Source organism: Triticum urartu, chromosome 6, assembly GCF_003073215.2.
Source record: "Triticum urartu cultivar G1812 chromosome 6, Tu2.1, whole genome shotgun sequence".
NCBI lineage: Eukaryota > Viridiplantae > Streptophyta > Magnoliopsida > Poales > Poaceae > Triticum > Triticum urartu.
Genome location: NC_053027.1, coordinates 372,041,280 through 372,050,651, shown reverse-complemented (window position 1 = coordinate 372,050,651; position 9,372 = coordinate 372,041,280).

Sequence of the window (9,372 nt, the reverse complement as noted above, 5' to 3'; positions counted from 1 at the left end):
GTCGGCGTGGAAGCAGACCAGTGAGGGAGGTCCGGCGAGGCAAGCTCCGGGCGCGGGGCGGCGTCGGGCGACCTCCTCCTCTCGATCCCGATCCAATCGGGGGGAGAGGGAGGGGGAGATATTTTCGGGGGAGTGGGTGTCGGTGGCGGAGTGGGTCTCATCGGGTGGGGGGATAAGGAGAGGGAGTGGGCCGGCCTGTAGGTTGGGCCGGGTGGGCCGGTCGGGCGGCCTGGTGGGTTGGCCCAGTTGGGCCATGGCCCCAGGGGGGTTTCTTTTCTTTTTTTCTTTTGTATTTTCTTTTCTGTTTTATTTCTAGTTTCTTTTAATCTTTAGTTTTTACAAAAATCACCACTGGTACCTAAAGTAGTATTTATAAACAAACTGCTGTCACATCAATCTTAACCCATAATAAAATATTTTTAATATTTTATAAAATCCAATAGGTATTTGTTTAATTGTTTTCACTACTGTTTTAATTAGTTTAGAGCCCTTAAACATTTTATCAAGGTTTGGTTTCTCCATCGTATTTACACCTGATTTATCTGACCCACCTTGAACATTTTGGTTTCATTGTTTGAAAACTTTTATTATTTGCCTTTAATTGAATTTGAATTTGAATCGGTTTCGAACTAACACGAGATTAGCGATAGTAATCGAAGTGACATGGCATCATTAGCAGAGAATTACTCTAGCTTAATTATCCGGGCGTCACAATAACATGAATCATCGAGGGGGAAGGATGGTATTTCCCATCATGAATTGGATTGATATCTTGGAAAATCTCAAAATGTTGATGATGATTATGACACAAATGTCGAGAGATTACATGAAGATGTAATCGACTAGCGACGACATCAAGCAAAAGGAATGGTGAAGCAAAAGACTACTGGAACCACGGATACGACACAAACTCAGAATCAAGCTTGTTGTTCAAGGCAATATGATAAGATGAGGACGGTGGACGTAAGCTTAGCTCATCATCAAAAATTGTGCTCCAGGAAGAAGGACAAGGTAGCACAGTTAAAATTTAGCACGATAAGGATATAGCCAATCAGGCTAGGAATGACTTGAAGGATTATTAAACTCATAAGCAACGAAAAATTACTTAAGAGTTACAGAATCGGAGTGCGGAATAGATTCACTTATTGGTGTTCTCGAGTGACAAACAACCAAGCACCCGTGAAGTGACAATGAAAGGGAAAGGTAGTATTTCATCAAAAAATTCATAAGATGTAGTGCAATGGCATGATATCCTCGAGATACCAGGGGTAATACTCGAAGGTAGATCATAATAGAGGTTGGGCAGGCATATTGATCTGTAGAAGACAAGTGCTTTAACTTGTCTGAGAAATGGGATCAAGGAAGAACAATCATGGTCGGAACCATGGTTGAAAAGGATTAAACATAGATACAAGACGAATTTATAACAAGGGGATTATTATCATTTACAAGAAGCTTCGATGATAAGTTCCACATCGGGTCCATGGGCATGAACGCAAAGGCTCAAGGTCGACTCCCACTTCTTCAATGCATAACTTTTCATTTTACTTCCCGCTTTTGATGAGGATGTAGTGTAGAAATTTTATCTAGCCAAATACCAGAAGAGTATGACTCATGAAAACTTTCGAGTTCACACATATTAAGGAAGGCATAGGTTCAACCCGTCAGGGTATCGTGGAAACATATACCACAAGCTTCAATCGTAAATACCACCAGCTCGAAAACAGAGCATGGTTAAGAAAACAGAGGATACAATTTACCAGAGACTTTATATATCCGTGGAAAGGCTCACAAGCTTATTGAATATGAAGGATGTTGTCGGTTAAATTTCCGTCAAAGGGTCTGGTGGTCCACAAGACATCTGATGTGAGCATCGGTACTCAACTAGAGGAAGAAAGAATGCAAGGAGATCAGATTATAGAAGCAACTAACTAGCTCAAAGCTCAAATGTAGAGGAATTATGAATTCCAAGACAAGGGATCAGAAGCAGAGCTCTGATTAGGGATGGATAAATTGAATAGCCTTAGGGGTACAATCGATGGCAATTTGATTGGTCGAGATCCAGCTCATGTTTTAAATGACGTCTGAGCTGGAAGGACGAAATGGAGGATCTGATTAAGGATTGCGATCATTCGCAACATATTGAATGAACGTACTCAAAATGATAATGACAAAGGATGCCAATAAGATTACCAGACTTATGGGATTAATCATAATGCAAGCAAGCAAGAATTTCAAGAGCAATAGGTTGTTGAGGATTTTCAGAGATCGATTGGTATTTCGAAGACTTTTATGAAAAACATGTATCCACTAGGGATGAGCGGATACTTGATAAGTGCGAGAAATTATTCATAGGGGTATTCAGGTTGCAAAGAACTGCAAGGGCAGTGGGCACAAGGTATTTTCGGAACAATAGAGAGAATTTCGGGGTATCTTGTAATAACAAGATTAACTGGGAATAAAAGTAAGGATGATAGGTGTAGGTATTTATCCATAGGGATATTTCGGTGGTAGGGGATGGCAAAAGCAACGGGCACAAAGTCTTGAGAGAACAACGGAGAGTATCTTCGGAATCCTTCGGTACATCAGGCGATCATCTGTAACAAGGGGCTCTTCGGGTGGATGTGATCACGAGACCCTAATGTTAGAGTTAGTAAAAACCATTTCACCCGAATAGAAGAGAGATCAGAATCCCAGAGTAAAGATCGAGGAGTAAAAGATCCTAATACCACCCAATGGCGACGTGAGCCCGTAAGACACACAGCCATGTTAGTAAAAGTTTTTCATTGACTAGACTCGACTTCGGCCAATGAGTGTGGAAGGGGAATTCCTACAGGCAGTCGGCTCTGATACCAACTTGTGACGCCCCCGATTCAATCATACACTAATCATACACGCAAACATGTACGATCAAGATCAGGGACTCACGCAGGAACACGGAGAACACGAAGAGAGCAACAGGAACCCGCATGAACCCTAACGGATCTACAAGGAAAAGAGGGGAAGTTTACCGCAGCGGTCGAGGTAGCGGTGATGCGTCGTGCTTTTCTGATGCAACCAGGTCGATGCAGCGGCCAACGGAGAGGTAGAGGCAGAGCTCGATGACGACGGCGGCACTCGGGTGCAGGGGCGTCGCAAGGAGGAAGAAGAAGCGAAGGAGACGAAGGGGGAAAAGAGAACGGCCCTTGGTCCTATTTATAAGGTGAACCGATAAGCGACAAGTGCGTGAATCGAGGAGCTTAAAATGAATAGTTAATAAGGATGTCGCCTTGATGGTTGGATATTCATTAATGAAGGGTATCTTCGGCTTCAACGAATAGATGATGTCATGGCGGTTTACTACGGATCTAAAGGATGACATCACGGTGGTTTACCAGATCCATACAAAGGTGTCGGGGCAAGAATTTTTCTAAGTATTGAAGATTGACATGAACAAGTTCAAATCATATGGGGCCTAATGTTGGGGATATGACTACTGGAGGTAAACCGACTAGGAGTGGCCGGGTTAACTCCATGAATATAGAAGCCCATAAAGACGTGAGGATGGTGGCGCTTTACGAAGGCCCAAGGCCTAAAGGCAGGTTAAGGCATGTAGATATAAACTGACTCTTTCATGTAACTTGTATTGTAAGTTAGAAGGGATAGAGACTGAGCCGGACACATTTATGATCCGGCCTCGAGACTCTGTAAACCGGCGAGCGTCAACCTATGTATATAAAGGGATGACCCGGCAGCGGTTTAGGGACAACAGACAACAACTCGAGAGCCAGGCAAAGCGGATTTGCTTCATGGTCATCGAAACCCTAGTAATACCAACACAACTAGACGTAGGCTTTTACCTTCATCGAAGGGGCCGAACTAGTATAAAAACCCCTCGTATTCGTTGTCCGGTTTAACCCCTTTAAGCTAACCCATAGCGATGGCTCCACGAATAAGTCCTTTCACGAGGACATCTGCCATGACAAACCCATGGCCCAGAGGGATGGGGTATTCTCCTTTCATTTGTTTTGGTTCGCCCTTTTCTTTTTATTTATTTTCCCTTTTTGTTTTCTTTTATTTCTAAAACGGTTATAGTTTTATAAAATACACAAATGGTTCCTAAATTAGTATTACTATATTTACTACTGCCACATCAATTTGGGTAACTAAATAAAATAGTTTCGTAATTATTTATTATTTAAAGGTATTTAAATAATAGTTTTTACTATTGCTTTATTACCATTTGAATATTTAAATTTTTTATTAAAGTGTGGTTTCTCCATTATAATTACCTATGCATTATTTGGCTCACTCCAAACATTTTAGTTTTAACATTTGAAAACTTTTATTGTTTGTTTAATTTTGAATTTGGATGGGTTTCGAACTAACATGAGATTAGCAATAGTAATCGAGGTGACGTGGCATCGTTTGCGCGGGATTACTGTAGCCTAATTATCCGGGCGTCACAAGTTCTCCACCAACATGAAGTCGCTCGACCTCGACATCTATGACGTCATTTTGGGCATGGATTGGCTCGAAGAGCACAGTCCTATGACGGTCGATTGGCGTGCCAAGCTCATCCAGATCCCATCGGCAGAAGGCTTGATGAGCCTACGCGGCCAGGATGAATCGTCATCAACCTGCATCGTCATCAACGCTCTACAACTACACGGCTTGTGCAACAAAGGAGCCATCTCTCACATCGCTCATGTGTACGCGCTGACAGGCGAAGATGGGGCTGTGATGCCACCACCTCCCTGTATCCAACAGGTCGACGACGACTTTGAAGATCTGTTCCATGAGCCAGTCGGTCTGCCACCTCGGCGCGCCTGTGACCACCGCATTCCGTTGATTCCTGGAGCACAACCATTCAGCATTAGACCATATCGTCACAAGCCGGACCATAAGGATGAAATCGAGGCACAAGTTGCAGAGCTCCTCCGCACATGCATCATTCGACGTAGTACCGGTCCTTTCTCATCCCCAGTCATCCTAGTCAAGAAAAAAGACGGGACGTGGAGGCTCTGCGTCGATGATAACCCACAAGTATAGGGGATCGCAACAGCTTTCGAGGGTAGAGTATTCAACCCGAATTTATTGATTCGACACAAGGGGAGTCAAAGAATATTCTTAAGTATTAGCAGCTGAGTTGCCAATTCAACCACACCTGGAAACTTAGTATCTGCAGCAAGGTATTTAGTAGCAAAGTAATATGATAGTAGTGGTAGCGGTGGTAAAAGGTAATGGTAGCAAAACTAATATGATAGTGGTGGTAACGGTAACAAAAGAGTAACGAAAGCAAAGTAATGTTTTTGTATTTTGTAGTGATTGTAACAATAGCAACGGGAAAGTAAATAAGCGTAAACCAGTATATGGAAAGCTCGTAGGCATCGGATCAGTAATGGATAATTATGTCGGATGTGGTTCATCATGTAAACAGTCATAACATAGGGTGACACAGAACTAGCTCCAGTTCATTGATATAATGTAGGCATGTATCCGAATATAGTCATACGTGCTTATGGAAAAGAACTTGCATTACATCTTTTGTCCTACCCTCCCGTGGTAGCGGGCCCTAATTGAAACTAAGGGATATTAAGGCCTCCTTTTAATAGAGAAGCGGAACAAAGCATTAGCACATAGTGAATACATGAACTCCTCAAACTACGGTCATCACCGGTAAGTATCCCGATTATTGTCACTTCGGGGTTAACGGATCATAACACATAATAGGTGACTATAGACTTGCAACATAGGATCAAGAACACTCATATATTGATGAAAACATAATAGGTTCAGATCTGAAATCATGGCACTCGGGCCCTAGTGACAAGCATTAAGCATAGCAAAGTCATAGCAACATCAATCTCAGAACATAGTGGACACTAGGGATCAAATCCTAACAAAACTAACTCGATTACATGATAGATACCATCCAACCCATCACCGTCCAGCAAGCCTATGATGGAATTACTCACACACGGCGGTGAGCAACATGAAATTGGTGATGGAGGATGGTTGATGATGACGACGGCGACGAATCCCCCTCTCCGGAGCCCCGAACAGACTCCAGATCAGCCCTCCCGAGAGGTTTTAGGGCTTGGTGGCGGCTCCGTATCGTAAAACGCGATGATTTCTTCTCTCTTATTTTTTTCTCCCTCAAAGCAGATATATATAGTTGGAGTTGGAGTCGGGAGGTCTCCAGGGGGCCCATGAGGTAGGGGGCGCGTCCTAGGGGGGCGCGCCCCCCACCCTCGTGGACAGGGTGTGGGCCCCCTGGTCTTCATCTTTGGCGAGGATTTTTTATTATTTATTGTAAGATATTCCGTGGAGTTTCAGGTCATTCCAAGAACTTTTGTTTTCTGCACATAAAACAACATCATGGCAATTCTGCTGAAAACAGCGTCAGTCCGGGTTAGTTCCATTCAAATCATACAAGTTAGAGTCCAAAACAAGGGCAAAAGTGTTTGGAAAAGTAGATACGATGGAGACGTATCAACTCCCTCAAGCTTAAACCCTTGCTTGTCCTCAAGCAATTCAGTTGACAAACTGAAAGAAATAAAGAAAATCTTTTACAAACTTTGTTTGCTCTTGTTGTTATGAATATGTCAAGCTATCATTCAAGTTTTCAGCAAAGATTATAACTAACCATATTTGCAATGATTCTCAGGTCTCATGATTACCCATATCAATAGGATAATCAACTAGCAAGCCATAATAATAAATCTCTGATGACAACACTTTCTCAAAACAATCATAATATGATATAACAAGATGGTATCTCGCTAGCCCTTTCTGAGACCGCAAAACATAAATGTAGAGCATCTTTAAAGATCAAGGACTGACTAGACATTGTAATTCATGGTAAAAGAGATCCAATCATAGTCACACCCAATATAAATTAACAGTGATGAATGCAAATGACAGCTGCGCTCTCCAGCTAGCGCTTTTAATAAGAGGGTGATGACTCAACATAAAAGTAAATAGATAGGCCCTTCGCAGAGGGAAGCAGGGATTTGTAGAGGTGCCCAGAGCTCGGTTTTGAAACAAAGGTGAATAATATTTTGAGAGGTATACTTTCATTGTCAACATAACAACCAAGAGATGGCGATATCTTCCATGCTACACACATTATAGGCGGTTCCCAAACAGAATGGTAAAGTTTATACTCCCCCTCCACCAACAAACATCAATCCATGGCTTGCTCGAAACAACGAGTGCCTCCAACTAACAACAGTCCTAGGGGGAGTTTTTTTTGCAATTATTTTGATTTAGTTTACATAAAGCATAGGACTGGGCATCCTGGTGACCAGCCATTTTCTCGTGAGTGAGGAGCGGAGTCCACTCCTCTTGAGAATAACCCGCCTAGCGTGGAAGATATAGACAACCCTAGTTGATACATGAGATATTCGAGCATACAAAACAGGATGATTATTTGAAGGTTTAGAGTTTGGCACATACAAATTTACTTGGAACGGCAGGTAGATACCGCATATAGGAAGGTATAGTGGACTCATCTGGAATAACTTTGGGGTTTAAGGGATTGGATGCAAAGAAGTATTCCCGCTTAGTACAGGTGAAGGCTAGCAAAAGACTGGAAAACGACCAACTAGAGAGCGACAACAGCCATGTACATGCATTAAAATTAATAAACATTGGATGCAAGCATGAGTAGGATATAATCCACCATGAACATAAATATCGTGAAGGCTATGTTGATTTGTTTCAACTACATGCGTGAACATGTGCCAAGTCAAGTCACTTAAATCATTCAGAGGAGGATACCACCCCATCATACCACATCATAACCATCTCAATAGCATGTTGGCATGCAAGACAAACCATTATAACTCATAGCTAATCAAGCATGGCACAAGCAACTATGATCTCTAATTTTCATTGCAAACATGTTTATTCATAACAAGCTGAATCAAGAACGATGAACTCATCATATTTACAAAAACAAAAGAGGTCGAGTTCATACCAGTTTTTCTCATCTCAGTCAGTCCATCATATATCATCATAATTGCCTTTCACTTGCATGACCGAACGATGTGAATAATAATAAGAGTGCACGTGCATTGGGCTAAGCTGGAATATGCGAGCATTCAATAAACAGGAGAAGACAAAGCAATATGGGCTCTTGGTTAAATCAACAATAAAGCATATAAGAGTTACTTCAACAATTTAATCATGGTCTTCTCCTACTGACCCCCAAAGAAAAGAAAAGAAATAAAACCATTTACACAGGAAAGCTCCCAACAAGCAAAAGAAGAACGTGAAATATTTTTGGGTTTTCTTTTTAATTATTACTACAGCAAGAAAAGTAAACTAACTAAAAGCTACAACTATTTTTTTTTGGTTTTTCTTAAGGTTAATTAAACACACAAGAAGAAAGCATAAAAAGGAAAATAAACTAGCATGGATGATACAATGAAAAAGTATGAACACCAACATATAGCAATGAGTGTGTGAGCATAAATGTAATGTCGGTGAGAAATACGTACTCCCCCAAGCTTAGGCTTTTGGCCTAAGTTGGTCTATGGCCACGGCTGGCCTGGCTGATATCCATAATAATAGTTGTTGGGGTCGTATTGTGATGAAGAAGACTCTGACTGCCATTGGCTGACAGTCATCTCCGGATCCCAAGAATAAACAAACTGTCGTGGAGGCTCCTCTTGTGGTTCCGGTTCCGGGGCTGGTGCAGGGTTCCGGTAGGCATGAATAGCCGCCAATGGAACAAGGTACGTGCCTACAGTCAAATCAAACAAAGAAGGAGCAGGCAAGGTAATAGTCTCAGGATGATGTTTATTAAAGAACAATTGATATTTAAGCTCTCCTTCCCTATTCTTAACAATAAAATCATGTGCTACCATGCTTTTATAATCTAAATAAACACGAGGCAGCACCTTTTCTTCCTTCTCATAATGCCTAATAGGTATGTTAAAATGTGCAGCGAGGCGTGAAGCATAAATGCCTCCAAAGATGGGACCCTTAGTACGGTTCATACTTAACTATCTAGCAATAATGCCGCCCATACTAAAAGAGTTATCACCGTATAAACCGTGGTGAAAAATAATAATATCAGGGATACTTAGGTTTCCACAGTTTTCGCGACCAATTAAGCAACGACTAGCAAATAATGCAAAAAAGTGTAAAACAGGAAAATGTATGCTAGTGATTCGTGCATCGGAAACCTTCCTTGTTTCCCCTACAGTGATAGTGTCAATAAATCCCTCCACATCATCACGATGTGGTTCTTCTGTCTTGCCCCCAAAAGGGACTAAACAAATCCGACAGAAATCATAAAGTGACATCTCCTTATGCTCATCATATAAATGAAACTGCACCGTAGGTGGTGAGTTCCTAGAATGAAAATGAAAGTTTTGCACA